Source organism: Zophobas morio, unplaced genomic scaffold (assembly GCF_036711695.1).
Source record: "Zophobas morio isolate AGI-343-1 ecotype UQ-CSIRO unplaced genomic scaffold, CSIRO_AGI_Zmor_V1 ptg000030l, whole genome shotgun sequence".
Lineage (NCBI taxonomy): Eukaryota > Metazoa > Arthropoda > Insecta > Coleoptera > Tenebrionidae > Zophobas > Zophobas morio.
The window spans coordinates 17081528-17101567 of NW_026972135.1; the positions used below are offsets into that span (position 1 = coordinate 17081528).

At 34.6% G+C, this 20040-nt stretch overlaps 1 protein-coding gene across 3 annotated transcripts in view; it reads left to right on the top strand.

Annotated features, from left to right (window-relative positions):
• The window catches only part of LOC135138164 (uncharacterized), a 380544-nt gene that overhangs the window by 219987 nt on the left and 140517 nt on the right, over positions 1 to 20040 (top strand). The gene's annotated exons all lie outside the window — the stretch shown is intronic.

A 20040-nucleotide genomic window follows, 5' to 3' on the forward strand; every position in this document is an offset into this window, starting at 1 on the left:
CAGAGCATTAGTGACCACACCGTGAAGGTATATTATGATTAATTCCAATTTACACATGTGTGACCACATTGAATCGTATTTCTCTTCTAATTTGACTGAAGCCGCTTAATCATTGTTTTACCTTTCAATTTTCATTCGTTCATTTGTCGATTTGCATTTTTGCTGGTAACGTAGCCTGTTCACAATTTACGGATAAATCGTCATTGTTGGGTGATTTATTAATTAAATATTACTGTTGTTCCAATGGGCTGCTAATCAAATAAAGTCCAAATTCCAGCGTCTGTGCCGTCTCCACTTTTCTCAAATTAAGGAAGTTACTAGACCGAATACACCACTCGACTTAATCAGCGCACGCTGGTTCCTCTATTGTCAAACTCTCAGCCCGAGGTTTTCACGTTTTAGCAATCGCTAATTCAAAGTTCACGTAAATTGTACCCATCATTTACAAGAGAGTAGAGATAAAGAGCGATGGTGGGGTGGATAATATATAATTCCCGGTGCACACGCCTATATAACCTCTCGCGAATTTATGTGGCGAAGACTCTATTATTATTATGAATGAGTCGTGCTTGAAAACATTCGCGCGTTCGTGTTGCTATTGGTGATGCACGAATTGATTAAACTAATACACCTAGCAAGTTCTTGCCTGTCGTATAGATAAATGATGGTAATTGGAGGCGTCGCGACGGAAAAGTTCAATTTTTTAAATGTCGTCATATACATGACAGCGCCGTGCTGCTGCAAAGTGGCTTTTACTAGAAATAAACGCAGCTGCTCCGAAGGATTAAGGAATTTTTGTTTGCTCTGAGCGGTGTCAACGAGTTGAATGGATAGGCGAATTCATATTCCGGTTCAGGTCGATGTAAAAAAAGTGAAAAGATGTCTGCGGGGTTCTGTAATGTAGAAAAAATGAAAAGATGTCGTCGGTTTCCTGGAATTGCAAACGGGCGGAATACATGTCCTGGATTTTGATTTAACGAGCAATATGTTCCTTATTAGAGACAGTAGCGCTCATAATTGTTATTGGCAAACTGGCGTAGTATAAGCTGATTTTCTTTATAATATCCGTTCGCAAAACTCCCGCACTGTCAGTGTCAGATTTGGAAAAAATGACCTGAGTGTACTCAGTGGTGAGATGCGAAAAACCTGTACAATATGTTGCAAAATTGCAATCTAATGACAAATTAGTAACTAAAAATAACTTGTCAAATAAAAATGTCAAAAACACTTTAACTGAAGATTTTTATCAATTCAAGTAAAGAAAGAGTATGACACACGAACGACAACGAAAGCTGTTTTTGAATAATATATATTTTTGACCTTACTGTCCATTTCTACCCTTCTGGTGCTACAATTTGTTTGAATTACTGACAAGTTCTTTAAACACGTTGAACACTTCAGCAAATCAAAAAGGTAAAATAGTTAATAAACATTTGATTTTTCATTCATTAATTTTGAAAATTTGAAATTCAAGGCGGTAATCATATAAACTTAAAAACCTTTTAGAGGATTATTTCTCATACCAACAGAATGTCATTCTGACAGTGCGGGAGTTTTGCGAACGGATATTAGGTATACTTACATCTTAAACGAATTTTAAGACAATGAAATTTTTGGAAAAAAGAGAAAGTTGGAACTGACAGTGTTAATTTTACATAAACATGTCAAGCGTTTCCTTTTATTCTGCATCTTTTGATATACGTCAAAAAAATTGTACGTCCAATTTGTATCATAACCAATCACTTGTTTACCACCACTAAATGAGTCTTATTAAGAATATATTTGGGTGAACCATCACGAATCCCTTTTTTGTTTTAATGTCGTCCCGTTGTCGATATCTAAAAATTTCTGGTTTATATAAAGGTTCTTTTATTCATTACGTCTTTTTATATTCCACATCCACTGCTCATGCACATATTTTTACTTCCCTGGCGTAAGCTATGCTACTACTTTCATGTTTTCTCGACCTTCGTGTCCCCTAGAGTACGAAAAAAATAAGTGTGCCGTTCCCCTCTGTCTGTCATCTGTCTCTGTCGATTATTATTGGTAATCTCCGGAACTACTGGACCACTTGTTGTCAAATTTTGTATGTGTATTAGAAATATAGTAACCCAAATTTGACTAATCATCCCCGCCTACAACGTAAACGCCATTTACATTTTATAAAATAACATCCTCCTATACTTGTGGTTCATGAATCCGCCTTGATTTTATACTCTAGACGTCTAGATTTTCGCAAAAAATCCAAAATTACATCGTCTGGTAAACTCGTTCGTAAAAAGTTTGAATTATTAACGCAATACGGTAAACTTGCGACCGCCTTTATTTAATAATAATAAAATAAGGATTATCGTAACAGCAGCTACTTATACAAAACAAGATTCTGAACTTTTTGCTCCATTTTAGTTTAATAATTTAGTCGCCTCCTCTGTTTTGAGGACACAAAGTTATTCAAACCAGGCAGCTTGCGACGTGCTTAATCGTCGCTTTCGTTCGATGTAGAAACATAAACACTCCAAGTTAAGCATATACTGGATAAGACATTTTTTCCTGTTTGTTATCTGTTTTCAATATAGTTATTTGTTATTTACACCACTGGCTTTTATTTTATTGTCAGAAAACAAAAATCGCAAAATAAAATTTTATAATTTTTCTCAAACGTGGTAGTTGCTGGACTGTACTTCAGGGGTGTGGAAAGTTCTATCAAAATAACCTTTAACCATTTTTTTTTGCTTTTAGATATTTGACAAGTCACCGACACGGGATTCTACCTGCTACAGGCACAATGTCATTTAAAGTCTGTTTACATAGTTAACTTCACAGTGCATATAAATTTAGTGGATACAAAAATAACCTTGCAGAAGTAGTTATTTCTATTGTATGTAAACGAAGTTTTTCTTCGCTACAATGCTGCCCCGGTGGGAATCGAACCACACATCTCCCACTTGCCGGGAGGGTGCCTTGACCACTAGGCTACAGAGCGGCTTATCTTTACTTCGCTTACCTAGCTATTATTGTGCCGCCACACTATAACTAGTGCGTGAAATGTTACCTTCATGAATTAAAACCACAATGAAACTACCTGAAGGGTATTTCAAACTTTTTGCGAATAAATTACACCAAATTTTTATAGAATATTTTAAGAATAAAATTTTTTATTTGTATTACTACTCTGTCAGTACCATACTCATTCTGTAGAAGGGGCCAAGTACGAATGTTGCCAAATTGTGCTTTGTACTTTGTACATACTGTCAACTGTTATTATTGTGTATTATATATTTCTTAAGTAAAAACGTATATTGAAGACATTAGCATTTTATTTATTTTTTGTTCAATGCATTAAACATACAAGTTATAGTAATTTGTAAATGAATAAAAATAAAATACATTTGAGTAATTATAACTCTTAACTTTGTAGTGTTTCTGTATATTTTGACTGTTTTTACTTTATGATTGTTCCTGGGACGAAAGTTGTGAAAGACCTAGGGCGTAGTTTAATTATTTTTTACATAAATTTCACTATTATTGACACTAATTGTTTATACGTTACGAAATAAACCCATACGTCGCCACGGTACGACGCCTATTGGTTTTCTCGAGGGCTTTCTAGTATGTACGGCGATGATGGGCGACGGCGACCGGGCCGCGTTCGCATAAAGAAAATCCTGGAGCGGGTTGCCAGAAGTCTCGATGACAAGCTCCAAAAAAACCTCGAAGCGGCGTTCACTGACCATCCAGAGAAACACAAGATTATTTAAACCGGAATCACCACCGGGAACAGTCAGTGGCGTCCAGTAAATGAGAGAATGCGTCTAGTCAAATCCGTTACAGTCGAGTCGAAATTATTCTGTACATAATCAATTGACACCCCCAAGAAGGTTTTACATTTTTAAAAAAAGACAGTTGGTACCCCCGAGAAGGTTTCAACTAAAAAGAAGACATTTGGCGCACGACGAATAAAAAAAACCATCACAATTGAGATAGGGTGGGTGGGCGGGGCTTATATTTTGCTTTTCTTTTCTTAATATAAGTAATCATGTTTTCACAACAAAAACTTAAAATATGTTTAAAATGGTAAATTTTTATAGGGAAATATGGATTTTGCAGATGCTTCACTCTTCGGTCTAGCAATGAATGAAAAATTTATCACTAGATTAAGCCCCACCTTAATAGTGATGAAGTTTTCATTCGTTGTCAGACCGAGAGGCGGAGCGTAATTGCAAAACCCATATTTCCCTACAAAAATCTACCATTTTAAAAATATTTTAAGTTTCTTGTTGTGAAAAGATGACTACGTATTTTAAGAAAAAAGGGTAAAATAAGGGCTCCACCCACCCTCCCTCTCTCAATCGTGATAATTTGTTACTCATCGTAAGCCGGAGGGCTAGGCTTAAGTGCAAAATTCTTATTTTTCTGTGAGAAATAACTATATGTATTACGTAAATAAGAAAACCAATAGATAACCCCCCCCCCCCCCATATCTTACATGGTAATTTCTTGTAGAGAAATAAAGATTTTGCAATAAAGCTCCGCCCTTTTGACTCACGACGAATGAAAAAAAATCATCACAATGGAAATAGGGTGGGTGGGCGGAGTTTATATTTCGCCTTTTTTATCTTAATATACACAGTCATCTTTTCAGAACAAAAATTTAGAACATGTTTAAAATGGTAAATTTTTGTAGGGAAATACGAATTTTGCAGTTATGATTCACCTTTCGGCCTGGCAACGAATGAAAAATTCATTACTAGATTAAGCCCCACCCATACCTGCCCCGACGTCAATAGTGATGAAGTTTTTATTCGTTGTCAGACTGAGGGGCGGAGCGTAATTGTAAAATCCATACTTCTCTATAAAAATTTATCATTTTTACTTATTATACAACGTGTTCTTTGAACAACACGATACTCAAAAACATGTCTTACCTGGTAATTTCTTGTAGAGAAATAAGGATTTTGCAATTAAGCTCCGCCCTCTTGTCTAACGACGAATAAAAAAAAATCATCACAATTGAGGTAGGGTGGGTGGGCGGGGCTTATATTTTGGTTTTTTGTCTTCATATACGTGGTCATCTTTTCACAACAAAAGTTAAAATATGTTTGAAATGTTAAATTTTTGTAGGGAAATATAGATTTTGCAGTGACACTTTGCTCCTCGGTTGGCAACGAATGAAAAATTCATTACTAGATTAAGCCCCACCCCCACCCATACCTGCTCCGACTTCAATAGTGATGGAAGTTTTTATTCGTTGTCAGACCGAGGGGCGGAGCTTAATTGCAAAATCCATATTTCCCTACAAACATTTACCATTTTAAACATGTTTTGAGTTTATTGTTGTGAATAGATGATTACGTATTTAAAAAAAAAAAGGCAAAATATAGTTAGTCGTGTAAAATAGTACTAGTGAGGAATAAATTGTTAAGTTTTACCCACGCTGATTTTTAATTACCAATTTTCGTAACAAATTGCGGTTAAATTAATTAAACTGCACCGTGACTACTCCATACGTCCTTCACATCTTTTGTTTCCAGAGCCTCCCCTTATGTTCAGTTTCAAAAATCATACGGTATATGTTTTCAATCTGGTCAAAGTATTGTTAGTTGGGTATCTATCGGTATGTTTAACGTCGGGTCGTTCTATCACTTCTATCATTGCTTTCATCTCTCACTGGTGACTTGTCGATCTCATCTCAAATTATTCTTATAAGACTTAGCTGCGCCATACTTACCATATTATTTTTTTATCGCTCGTTGTTATCCACGTACAAAGGACTATTTTAAATAAATAAGGATGAAATGAGGTGAAGTAAAGGAAAGATATATACTGAGAGAATCAGTTTAGGTTCGAAAAAAGGAGATCTTGCAAAATGCGAATTTAAAATTTGTTTGAAAATGAATATCCTCCAAAACCAACAATACCCATGAGATTTCCGTAATGGGAAAAATCTGGCATTTACAAACTGTGCTGCAATATTGGTGAAATAAAATGGAGAACAATTTAGCACCAGAATTTCAGAACACAAAAAGGAGTTTACGTTTAAACTTTAAGTATGGGAAAGCTATAAATCACAAACTAGAGCTACCCATTTCCTATAGTACTCTAAATCTCCGATAGGTCAACAGAATCTATCAATTTTCCTCTATTTACGTGTCGTATCCAATCGTTGTACACTATCATATTTATTCTGTATGTATTACAAACACAAACATCCGTTAACCTTATCACCTGAAAATGTCTTAATTTAGGCGAAACATTTTGATATTTAAGACCCCAAAAAAATACGACGCAAACATGTGGTAAGACTTTGTGATCGGGAAATCGGTAGAAGTAAATTCTACAAAATGATATTGTTATTAAAAAATGATGTATGATACTCCTATAAAAAACTGCCTTCCCACTTGGTGCATTTATTTCGCATTGTTGGAATTCGACGTGAATCGATTCTGCGCTTTGCTCTTCAGCCCCTGTAAAAATAAACGTTAAAATCTGCTTCTTACTCGTTCCTGTAACGTATCCACATCGCTTCTTTTTGAACCAAGTAGTGCGTATTCGTAACACTATAGGAATCCGAGGTGAATCGATTCCGCGATTTGCTCCTCATCCTCTATAAAAGTAAACGTTAAAATCTCTTCTTCCTCGTTGATGTAATATCGCCAAGATTACACTTCGTAATCTGCATGTTTCCACAGTCGAATTACTTCAATTATAAGTTGGCAAGTTTTTGCTTGTTATCCAAGATGTTTCGTATTCGATTCTTGTGCTGTGAAATTTCCTAAGGTGGGTTTTACGTGGAGAAGAAGAGACTCGGAGAGAGTAAATAATTTCATCAAGGTAACAACATCAGATATAAGGGAGATTGTCGTTGCCGTGCCAGATATGGCGTGCTTTGGTGGTTCGACTCTTAATTACAATATTAGACTTAATCAGGAAGGGGCGGTTTCTTAGACTCGGGATCACTTGGCACGTCTCCTGCATATGCATTGCTTACTTACAATGCTGAAAATGGAATTTCAGATACCTCTGACGTGGTACAAACCGAGGGAACATCTGACGGTACGCTGGAAATGGGTTAATGGATTTATTTTGTATGGTCCAACGTAGATTTATTAAAACGTTCGAATAATTCTGTCAGTTCTGGTGATATTTAAATGATGGTAATTAGCTGCGGTGTTTGTTATAGAACGTCAACCATTCCGGCGCGAATTCTGTTATTGATGGTTGCTGAAAACTGACAGTAACAATATAATATTTCATTTATAAGGAAAGTTGATTTATTGCTGTGACGGGAATTTGCATGTTACAATGTGTGATAAGCCAGCTTTCTAGCACAACTTCATTTATTAAAAAAACTAAGAAAGAAAATAGTGGAATTTCTGACACAAAAACGTCGTTGTAAACCAATTATGTCGTAATTATGTATTTTTTAATTTTATCATAGAGAGGATTTGCGTGTATATAAGCACAAAAATGGTGAATGCGCGTCGTCGGTCCTGAAGATTGAGCCCTCGAAGGTCTCCGGATGTTTCTAATCCCAATTCCGTTAAAATTCCTTTCTGTTGGTTTAATGGCGATCGTCCTTGCGCACCCTCGCATAATTAATCCTTCAAAGGAACCCCTGGAAGTGGGTATTTACCCTAGCGAAAAAATACCGTACTACACCTAATAAAATTCGTTTCTCAATTGAATTTAAAATCTAATTTCCACTCTGTAGGTGTTCCCATGCTTTATTCAGTCCGCAACTGGGCCGACCTAAAAGTTGCTGCACGTCGCAAACTCTCACCCTTACCTTATCGATCCTCTCTCCTAGAATCCCACAACCTTCAGGTAACAACAAGTTAAAAAAATACGAACTCGGTACAAGACCTAATGAGAATGAAAGACGCAGAAAACAAGATTTCGCCGGCAAGATTGCACGAGTCCATCGAGGTCAATAATGCAGAGGAGCGGTGTCGCAAGATGGCATTTTAATTCATCTCAATTACTTCGAGAGTGTCTCAGGAATAATCCGAAACACGCCTAGATTGTTATTCTGAAATTTCGTCCCATCATTTGTTTGCGAGTCAGCGATCAGAGCGCTTGTTATATAAAATCGAAGACGTGATGTCAGCATCGTCTGGGAAAAAAGAAAACAATAATGCGGAAAATGTAATGAATTCGGGGAAAAATCTCAATTAGAACGTGGAACCGCGATGGAAGTGGGCCGTGTCGCAATGTGGGTGCTACGTTTGTGGAAATTGTTCACTGGTCAATATTTCGCCGAAGAAACATAATTCGGTGCGGTATGCACGGAGAGCGATAAAATCGCTTGCAGACAGATTTACCAAAGGCACACCAAATGTACGCCCACAGCCGAAGCAATGTAAAGCCACTGGATTGGAAGAGAAGCGTAAAGGAAACTTTTGCATTTACGTTGCAGTGATTTTTCACGGGAGTTTCATTTTTACGTTTTGATCAGCGCGAGATACGTGTTTGGTGAACATTTAAAACGATTACAATGCAACATTTTCGTTGAAAGTTGTGTATTTTTATTCCATTTAAAACTGCCGCATTACTTGACCAATTAATCAATGACGAGATTAGTTTATGAAACGAAAAGCTTTCCCCTAACTTGAAAATCGGAAAAACGTTCGTTCGAGGGATAACTTGAGTGCTAATAAAGCTGTTGAAAATAGGTTTGAAATTGGAGCACTGTTCCGAGAAAAAGCCAACAAAGGTGTAAACCCGGAAAGTCAAGATTGGAAGTAGAAAGACACTTTAAATACAGTGTGAAACAAGAAAGAAAAATGATCGGTCATTCCGTACTGGTTTTTTTGTACGTTATACCGATATGAAAAGTTAATGAGGTTATGTATGTATAAAATACGACACTTTTGTCATCCTTTAACGACATCCTAAAATTTATATAGAAGAATTAGATCTAGACTAGACCATACGTACGCCCGACGCGATTGAACCACCACAAGATTCATTAAGCTCCGACAATAAACCGTCACTGTCTTGCATATCTAATACCCAGCTGTTCTCGCAGAAAGTGATCACCATAATGTCTGAATATCATGGCATATAACTGATGCTAAAATGTACTACAATATGCAAAAAAGTGGATTATATAATGACAAAAGAGCTTGTCAAAATAACAAATTATTTCTGTTGCGAATTGTAAGAAAGAAATCGGAAACTTAAATTCTACCTACCTCGGAAATCCCCTGTTTATTTGTGTTTGTGCTAGGGTTTGAAGTACGTATTCCCACGCACGGTTCTTTGTAAAGGGCTGTCATAAATGTTTCATACATGCAGTGACCTGTGAAATTAAAATGTTGCAGATTTGCCACTTCTTAGCGATGAAAGACAATTTTAGTTTAAGTTTTTTTGATCTCGGAGTAAAATTGTTTCGATTACGAATGAAATAATTTTTCAAACAAACTCGTGACATTCAATTCAAAGAGTAATTTGTGTGTTTCGAATTACAACATTGCGACTTACTCGAGTGTTTTAGCACTAACAATGGTCTATTATGTATTTAGAACAAGACATAGTTATTGGATGTCTTATTATCGTAATTCCAGAATAGTGAATGGATCTACTCAATGCAAACTTGTAAAGTAGAATATGTTGCAAAGTTCCTGGAACCTGAAATTCAGGAGATTTTTTATTAAATTACATTCGGAATGTAATTAATAGATTTATGAGAATCGGTAGCGTAAAAAAACTACAAACATTTCCGCCAAAAATAACTTACATTATTAGAACTGGTGGACCACAACCTAGACTGTTACACCTAGAAGATTGGAATATGGTTGCTAGTCTCTCGAAAAAGAGCCTATAGATTAGTATTTTTGATCTTATGCCATTAGATTTTTCACTATTTGGCTATGAAAATCGAGTATTTAAACAGGAATTTAATACTTAAAAAAAACTAGAAAATGAAAATTCAAATTGCTATCGTATAACATTCTTACGAAATAAACCCTGGTACGACGCCTATGGATTTTCTAGTATGTGCGACGATGGTGGGTGATTGATCATCGTTGACGGCGCCCAGGCGGTGTTCGCATGAAGAGAAGTCTGGAGCGGGTTATCGGAAGTCTCGACTACGGGGTCCAGAAAAACCTCGAAGCGGCGTTCGCGAACCATCCAGAAGAATGTATGGGTTTTCAGTAATTACGGAAGTAGGGTCTAGTCAAATCCATTCCAATCGAGTCGGAATTATTGTGTACATAATCGCTGTATAGTTAGTCGTGCAATTAGTATAACTGAGAAATAAATTGTTGAGTTTTACCCACGCCGATTTTTAAATACCCGTCCAACGGAACAATATAAACAGAGAAGAAACTGTGAGTATGTTTAGAAAATAACGATGAAAAATTTAGATGGTCGCTTTTTTTTAATTTTGTCACAACAAAATTCGTGAAATTGCCTAACCTTACAATAATCTTCAGACCAATAAACAAAATAAAAAGACGTTTCTAGTGGACCTTGTTTTGAATATATTTAAAATTGACTATTTTGGACAAGTGCAGTGTTGTCAGACGATCAGCTGCAATAGTTGTGATGGCGATGTCTCTTCTCATAAATTTAATTGAACCAATACTACTACGACCTGTTACTTAACTTTCATTAGCTGTAATGTGTCTCAACCCCAGATTTTGTTAAATTAGTGTAACTCATTAATGAAGATAAAGTGCCGTAGAGCGGTGCATACTAATTTAATTAATGGTTTTAACGAAAGATAACATTTTTGGTTGTTAATATAATCTCAGTTATTACATGTGTACTACATGCAGCTATTAAAAAATATGTATTTTTTTTCCGTAACAATATTATATAATTTCATATAATTTACGCGGTTTTCGAGTCAAGGTTTCGTACATTTCTCATAATGTATTGTTACGAAATGAACGCATACGCCGCCAATGGGTTTTCTCGAGGGCTTTCTAGTACGTATGGCGATGATGGGTACTCTTCATCAGTGACGGCGGCCGGGCGGCGTTCGATAAAGCGGGTTGCCGGAAGTCTCGATGGCGGGCTCCAGAAAAACCTCGAAGCGGCGTTCACCCATCCAGAGGAACACAAGATTATTAAATAGTGAAGCAAGCTAGTGGAGTCCAATCAATGTTGAGAGATTTGGATCTAGTCAAATCCCAAATCCATTCCAGTTGAGTCGGAATTATTCTGTACGTAGTCGTGTAAATTGGTAGTACTGAGAAATAAATTGTTAAGTGTTATCCACGCCGATTTTAACACCCATAAAACGTAGCAGTCTTCTTCATGAAATATAAACTTTGGAACTGTTAATCTACTGGTCATGATGATCCAGTAACTTGAAAACAGTCGAACAAATCAAGAAAAACGACAAAAAATATACAAAAAGGGGGTCAAAAGACGGCACAAAAAATACAACTAAAGGAAGAAAGTAAGAAAAGGTGACAAATAAAAGGAGCAAAAAACGTTATTAAAAAAAACGCCAAAAATCCACAAAATAGGCGACTACAAAAAGTGAGAAAAAAAGGAGAAGATAAAATGTTACTAAAAAGCCAATAAAAAAAGTCTACAGAAAAAAAGGCAAACACGAAAAGTGACAAAAAAGGTCATGCGATTGGCAGAAGAGAGTCAAACAAGACGACTACAAAAAGTGACTAAAATGCGAATAAAAGAAGTGTAACCAAAACACAAAAAGATGACAGAAGAATGTTACAAATAAGCTACAAAGACGTGGAAAAACAAAAAATCCACAAAAAGGGTGCCTACAAAAAAGGGCGAATAAAAAAGTGACAACAAAAGACAAAGGAGGACAAAAAGCGCGGTAAGAAATCCACAAAAACGTGTGGAAAAAACAAAGAAGCGCCAAAAAATGTTAAAAAATGCGACTAGCAGAAAATGCAAAAAAATGAGAAAATAGAGCAGAAGAAATCCATAAAAAATTAAAAAGACCACTGTTAAACTGACAAAACCCAACCAAGAGATAAGGTCAGAAAAGGTGACAAGTAAGAGGAGCAAAAAACCCTACAAAAAAATCCACAAAATAGGCGACTACAAAAAGTGACAAAAAAGGCGAAGATAAAATGTAACAAAAAAGGGACAAAAAACACGTGATAAAAAAGTACAGAAATGAAGCAAACACAAAAAGTGACAAAAAAGGGTCATACGATTGGCAGAAGGGAGGCAAACAAGGCCACAAAAAATTGCGACTAAAATGGGAGTAAAAAAAGGCTACTAATAGAAGGTTCCAGAAAAAGAAAACAAAGAGCGCCTCAAAAAAAGCAACAAAGGACCAACCAAAAGGGCTGGATAAACAGTACAAAAAAATAACAAATAAGGCAACAGCAAGGAGTGACAAAAAAGACGATACAATAAAAAAGTCCCCTAAAAATGCCACAAAAAAAGGTGACTGCAAAAAGTGACTAAAACGGGGGCCAAAAACAGTAAACTAAAGAATAATTTATGGGTTTATCCTAGTATTTTATATATTTTTTAATTTTTTAGCAAGGCGACAAAAAAGACGGCAAAAAAGCGACAAAATAATGCGAAAAAAAGGCTACAAAAAAGAGAACAAAAAACACTGCAAAGACTGGCATCAAAAAGGCAATATAAAACGGGATCAAAAGACGCCACAAAAGATGCAACTAAAAGAGGGGAGTAAGAAAAGGTGACAAATAAGAGGAGCAAGAAAAGGCCAAAAAAATCCACAAAATAGGCGATTACTTAAGTGACAAAAAAGGGCCAAGATAGAATGTAACAAAAAAGCTAATAAAAAAGAGGACAAAAAAAAAAACCGATAAAAACGTTCCACAAAAAGGGCTGGATAACCAGCACAAAAAAAATCAACAAAAGAGGTAGCAACAAAGGGTGACCGAAAGGACAATGGACAGAAACACAACAAAAAAAGTCCCGTAAAAATGCAACAAAAAAAGGTCACTACAAATAGGATTAAAACGAGGGCCAAAAACGCTATAAAAAATGCGATTAAAAGAATGCAAAAAAGCGTCGCAAAAACACAAAAAGAGGACAGAAAAATATTACAAATAAGCTACAAAGAGATGGAAAAACAAAGAACAAAAAATCCACAAAAAGGGTGCCAACAAAAAATGACAAAAAATCCAAAAAAGGACAAAATGGGCGATAAGAAATCCACAAAAAACTGTAGAGAGAACAAAGAAGGGCCAAAAAAAAGACGAGTACTAAAGTGACAAAACCCCACCAAAAAAATCCAAAGCTCCAAAAACAGAAGATTACAGAAAAGAAAATAACAAAGAGGACAAAGTGACGACTACCAAAAGTGACTATGAGAGGGGCCAAAAAGGTTACAAACAATGCCACTAGAAGAAGGAAGTCAAAAAAGCCGAGAAGTAAAGGTCAACAAAGCTACAAAAAAAATGAGAAAAGTGTGACAAAAAGTCCACGTAAAAGGAACAACTACTCAAATTGAAATTGAACTTTTAGGGTGTATAGTTGATAAAATGTTTTACGTAAGTCAACAAATACAAATTATAAAAACTAAGGTTAAATTTCATTAGGTATAGTCACACATGAAATTCTTTTGTAATCTATAGTACCATTTGTTACGATTTTTTTTTATTTCCGAGGTATCTGCTGCCACTTTGAGTTCCACATAAACGTACATAATCTGGATATACGTTATCATTTTTCTTGGTGTTATTATAAGAGTGTATTCGGCTGAGTAATGATGTTTCTTTTGATATAATCTAGACACTGTAAAATCAATAATAATTGAAATGCCAATATTTTTAAACTGCGTTCAACTTAGCAATAACTCGTGTCTACAATGAGAACAAACAGTTTGAATGGAAGAATGACCCCAGTCCCAAAATATGCATTATTCATTAACCATCCTATAGTTTTGGAGACACACAAGCAGATACACAGAAACGGGAGACCCATTTTTTCATACTCCAAGAGTCTTGAAACGTCTGGAAGTAGCTAAAGGCAAGACTAAATTAATAATCATAAATTTATCTTTGGTTCATTTTTTGTTCTACATTTAGAGAACCTGCTTCTAAATGTGTATATTTTATTTGAAGTACGAAAAGATCACAAGACAAAAACGGCCTTCTTATCTCATTATTTTTTTATCATTTTAAAATAACAGTTAAATGTTGTGGAAAAAATAACTAGGGTAATATTAACACCAAAAAAATATATAATTTCACGAAATATTGTTTTAGAGAGAGGTTTTAGTCCCAAACGTGGCATATTCAATGCTCACAAACCATTCTTCTTTTTTGTCTCACTGTTTTTTGTTGTATTCTAACGGGAATATTTTAAAAACCAACTACAAATTAAAATCGATTAATACTATTAGTTTTAGCATTAATTGCGCCTGTTGAAATTCGAGCTTGCAAAACAAACGAAATAAAATTTTTGAGTTTAATTAACTGAAATGTGATTGAAGACAATGACCGTTCCGTTCAAGCCCTAATTAAAATTTCGCGTTCCGAGTGTTCCATGTATAGCACACCTTCCCCGTCTGTTTAAACAAGAAATTTCCAACAGAATATATTATTATAAGAAAAACCTTAATATAAATTCATCTGAGTTTTTTCAGTCGAAATGTAGATTTTCTACAGTCTCGCTTCGTAGTAATTAGCAAAAAATAAACACTGTCGGTAAAAAGGCGCGCGTATGAAATTTCAGACATACCGTCGCTAATTAAATAGAAAATGAATATTTTCTTTCCGGCTCTTGAGCGAAAGAGATTATTAACATCGCGATTTTCGTATGTCGCGTACGCGTTATTTCTAATTAAGAAAAAACAAATATTGGAGTTCCATAAGGAGTGCTCGTGAAGTTTCTTTTCTCCCCGGCCGAAAGCGGAAAGAGATGTTTTTTCGCGGTGGAAGAATTTGCGAAAAGAGCGTCACTTCGACGACACTTATTATTAGTATCACGACTTGAACTTGTCAAGTAATACAAATAGCGGCAATTTCACGAGCGGAAAGTGAAATATTTCAAACGAAATTAGATAAAGTGAATTCCGAAAGGAGTGAACGCACCCTTTGACTGACACGTCTTCGGTTCTGACGTCAGCGAACAAGTGCTCGATATCACAATATTTGCCACGTTGCGGTGATGGAAGGATTAATGGAAGACGAAAAAAGCAACTCGTTAAGAAGTTTATCGTTTCGATTAAAAAGAAAAAGTCGTCACGAAGAGAAAAGTTTCGATCAGATATCAACTGTGCGCATTTAATTGAATAATTATAACTCGCAGATAGAGAAAAGTTTGGGTGCATCGGCCGGTAATTCCGTCCATTTTTATTACGAGTCGTCTGAGCGACGATTTCAATTATAGTTTTAACGGCATTTAACAGGCAAGGTTCATTTGGCATCTTTTCATGCTTCCATGCCGTTAAACAAAAACTATCCGAGCTGAAAATTACCAGATTTGGCGATTACGTTCCAATTATTAACCACTTCTATGTTGGCAGGACTGAGAAATTTGCACCGAAGCCCTTTAAACAAAGTTACGTTCAATTAAACTCCAATAAATCGAAAGAAATTGGATGTGTTTCGCGGAGATGCCGCCGGAGGGTTATAAAGGACTCTCTGATAACGCAGACTGCAAATAAACCGGAAGTGTGCAAACAACAGTCAGACACGTGATCTATATTGAAAAGAAATTTGCGGTCACTCGGACAAATTTCATAAAGCTTTCGTCTTCGACGAGTTTCTCTTTTCCATATTCGAAAAATAATGCAGACAGAAACACAGGAAGTGCATTAATTTCGACTCGTTCTATAATGGAACACAACAACTAATTATCTGGCATACATGCAGAAAAGTGCCATATTCATTAGGCAAAAATAAAGTAACTTTTCAGCCGTTACACAGCTTTCATTAACATCGTTATCTAATGCTGAGACCTTTAGAAATGCTGCTTTCAAAGGATCGTAATTACGTACTTCCCTAAATAATACAAAGTAGGTTATTTTTATTGAACATTCTGTACCGAAAGTTTAAAAATGCCGAGGTATTTTTCTTCGCGAATTCAATACTTTGATGGTAACGTAAGGAAAACCCGAAGTGAATTTTCTGGTCGGGAATTAGGCTCTTGTTACTCAAGAGAGGCCAAATATCATTTTAATAAACGTTTTAAAGTTCCATCAAGTTTATTTCGTTACTACCCCAAAAGTTGAGGAGACTTCATATAAAAAATGTACAATATTAAGACTTCCCAACGCAATAAACGCCGGAAACAACTTTGATAATTTACAGAAAGAGAAAGTCAATTCTTTTTGTTTTCGACGTTTTTACGATTGTAATACTGTGTTAAAAGTTTAATATATGGGCCTAGTGTTTGTGTAAGAAATAATTAATCGCATACATTTCAGATCTCTTGTTTTTCATGCCCCTTGACAAGAAAAATTGTTTTTCGTTAGAACCGAAAATCGTTTTCCCCGTTTCTGATCGTAATTTGCTTTTGATTTAAGGAGGGCTCCCATTAGTAAACTCAGTCTCTACTAACTAAAGCAACTAAAGCCCATAAAATATAGAATTTGCGTGTGCACAATTTAAAAAAAAAATCGGTTTTGTAATAATTATTTCTGAATGAAATTGTAAAAAAAATATGTTTCTACAATTTTCAGAGTTTTTTTCAGAAAACGTATAGGTACATGAAGAGATTTAAAATATTGATGGAAAACTAAAGCACAGGTGTATAGGGACATTATATTTTGCACACTTTCACAAACATGTAAATAGGATATTAAAAACAGTTTATGAAACTTTTCATCACCCATCGGTAAAAATCAATATCTCAGTTATTTATACAATATGAAAAAGAGGTCTCCCGTTTCCGTCTGTCTGTCTGTCTGTCTGTTATTCATCTCATCTGTGTGTCGTCCGTGTCGTTATTTCTTGGAGAGATAATTTCCGAAACTACTGGACTTGCTGCTGCCAAATTTTATGTGTATTTTATTAATGTCGTGCTAATGCTAAAACGCTAACCAAAATCTGCCAATTGCCCTTACCAACATGATGACATCACGTCAAAATCTTGCAAAGTAAATGGTATTTAAATTTCATAAAATAACATCCTGTTAAAGTTGTGATTTATGAATCTGATTTCATTTTTTACCCTTAACATTTAGATTTTTTAAATTTTATATTAGTATTCGAACTTCGAACGTCGTACTTTATAAACAACGAATGCTGCACGCTGCACTTTATGAAGGACTAACGCCAAATTCTGAACCCCGTATTTTACTCTCCGTCTATCTGTCTTTCTGTCTGTCTGTCGATCTGTCCACCGTCTGTGTCGATTTTTGTTTGACAGACAGTCCCCGAAACTACCGCACCGATTGTTGTCAAATTTTATATGTGTTATGAATAACATGTAGGTAGTAAAATGCTAACCAAACTATGTCTATTCACCCCCACTAACAATGTGACACCTCAAAATTGTACATTTGCTAACCATTGTAAATTTTTAATCAAACATTTGTTTATTCTCCCAGAAAAAATTGGTGACGCCATCTCAAAATTTTGCCGAATAAATCCTATCGAAAATATTTTCCAAATTTGCTCTTACACGGTGACTCAAAAAAATTAATGACTGAGTCAATAATTTTATTGATTAAATCAGGAACAGCTTACTCCATGTTCCTGAAAATTTCAGAGAACAGTATTGTTATTATTAGTATTACGAACTAAAACTAAAAGTTGCATTACTAGTTATTGTGATAATGAATGTTATTTAGTTGTTAAATGTAGCAAAAGAATCTATTTTAAAATCGTTATAACTCAACCAAAATGTGAGGAGGAATTTTTCTTACTGTCAGTTGATTGTTACGAGCGCAGCGAAGAGTTAATCCACCATTTTCCAGACACCCGATATATGGTGCATTAACACCAAATTTCACGTAAAAATTTAAATTTACAAGAGAAATATTTTTCCCATACAAATATAGCCACCATTTTTCACCCCCTTTGGGGTTGAATCTCGGAAAATACTTGAATACGTGTTTCATTGTGCATTAATACTAAATTCCACGTCAAAAATTTACAATAGAAATATTTTCTCCATACAAACTTAGCCACCCAAACCTAGAGACCACTTTCACCCTCTTAGGGGTTGAATCACCGAAAATGCCTAAATACGTGTTTCATACTTTATTAAAATATATAGTTAGTCTGTAAATTCTGAGGCTCTCAGAACACTGCCTAAACTAATTTTTTTTTTCATCGCCTGAAAACTTGTTTGATGTACAGAGTACAGCCCGGTCAGAGTTCAGAATTTCTGCGGGCAATAGTTGTTTGGTCGGATTTTATAACGAATAGTGAACATTTTTGGTACATATTTAGAAGGTTTTATTTACAAATACTTATAATATCACGTGTCACATGTTTCGATTTTGAAATGCAACTATTTTTTTGTTTAACTAAGAATTAATTCTTTAATTGTGTTTTGAAGTCGTAATAATCCAACGGATTTTTTTCGAGGAAATGTAGTTATTTTTATGTTTTCGAAACATATATTAACACCGAGAAAAAAAATTAAAAATTAAAATCATCGAAAATTTGAAAAATCGAGAAATCTAAAAATCGAAAAACCAAAATGTCAAGAAATCGAAAGAAAAAAATCGTAAAAGCAAAAAAATACAAAATAGAAATATCGCAGAACTGAAAATCAAAAAATCGAAAAAATGAAAAAATCTAAAATTTCAAAAAACCGAAAAACAAAAAATCGAAAAGTCGAAAAATTGCAAAACCTAAATAGGCCAAAATTGAAAATTCAAAAATTGGTAAATCGATAAAGTAAACATTGAAACATCCAAATTTCGATAACTCGGGGAACCAAAGAATTTAAAAATTCGAATAATTGAAATATTGAAAAACCGAAAGATCAAAACATCGAGAAATTGAAAAGGCATGACGTCGAAAGATCGAAAAATTGAGAAACCGAAATAAGCCAAAATTTAAAAAAAAAAACGGAAAAATAAACGAAAAATTAAAAAGTGAAACACCTGAAAAACCGAATAGGCGAAAATAAAACGTCAAAACGTTATAAAATTGATAAATTGAAAAACTGAACAATCAAAATATCGAAACATTCGAATCTCGATAAATAGGGAAATCAAAACATTGAAAAATGGGAAAAATTTAAAAAATTAAAGATTAAAAATCGAAAGTTGATGTAATCGAAATATTTTAAAAATAGGGAAACATGAAAAATTGAAATTTCGAAGAACTGAAATGAAAAATTAAGAAGTCTAAAATCGAAAAGTCGAAGAATCGAAATGTTGAAAAATCCCAAATCTGAAATATCCAAAATCTGAGAAATTAAAAAATTGAAAAATCGAGAAATCGAAAAATCTAAAAAGTGAAATCGAAAAATCGAAACCGTAAAAAATAGAAAAATTAAGAGTTTATAAAAGTCAAAAATTGAAAAATCAAAACATTTAAAAGTCGTAAAATTGAAGATGAGACAAATTGAAAAAACGTAAAACTGAAACATCGGATATTTGAGAAATCGAGAAACTGAAAATCCAAAAATGGAATAATAAATAAACTGAAAAATCCCAAAACAAAAATTTCTAAAAATTAAAAATTCAAAAGTTGAAAAAGCAAGAATCGAAAAATCTCATTGTCGAGGGTAAAAATTCAACGCGGATTTTTAGACCACATTGTTACTTTTTAACATTTAAAGTAGTTGTCAAGTTGTTTTATTTTATTATAAGATGCATGTAGGTACATAACTGAACGATTTGTTTTCTACTACTATGCTGCTCTTCTTTATCTATTTACTAGCTGACCCGGTGAACTTCGTTTCACCTACAATTTAATTTTGAATCTGCAAAACCGAATGCTTTCAAAACTTGCAGATGTTTTAAACACATGATAAGCATAATAAATTTTTGTTCAAAATATATTTACTTATCCTCTCCAAAAAATTGATGACGTCAGCCCAAAATTTGCCAAATGAATCCTATCTAAAATGTCCAAAATAGGATGAGTCTATACTTGTGATTTATTATTCCATTCATATTTTTTAGATTTGCTTATATAGGGTGACTCAAAAAAA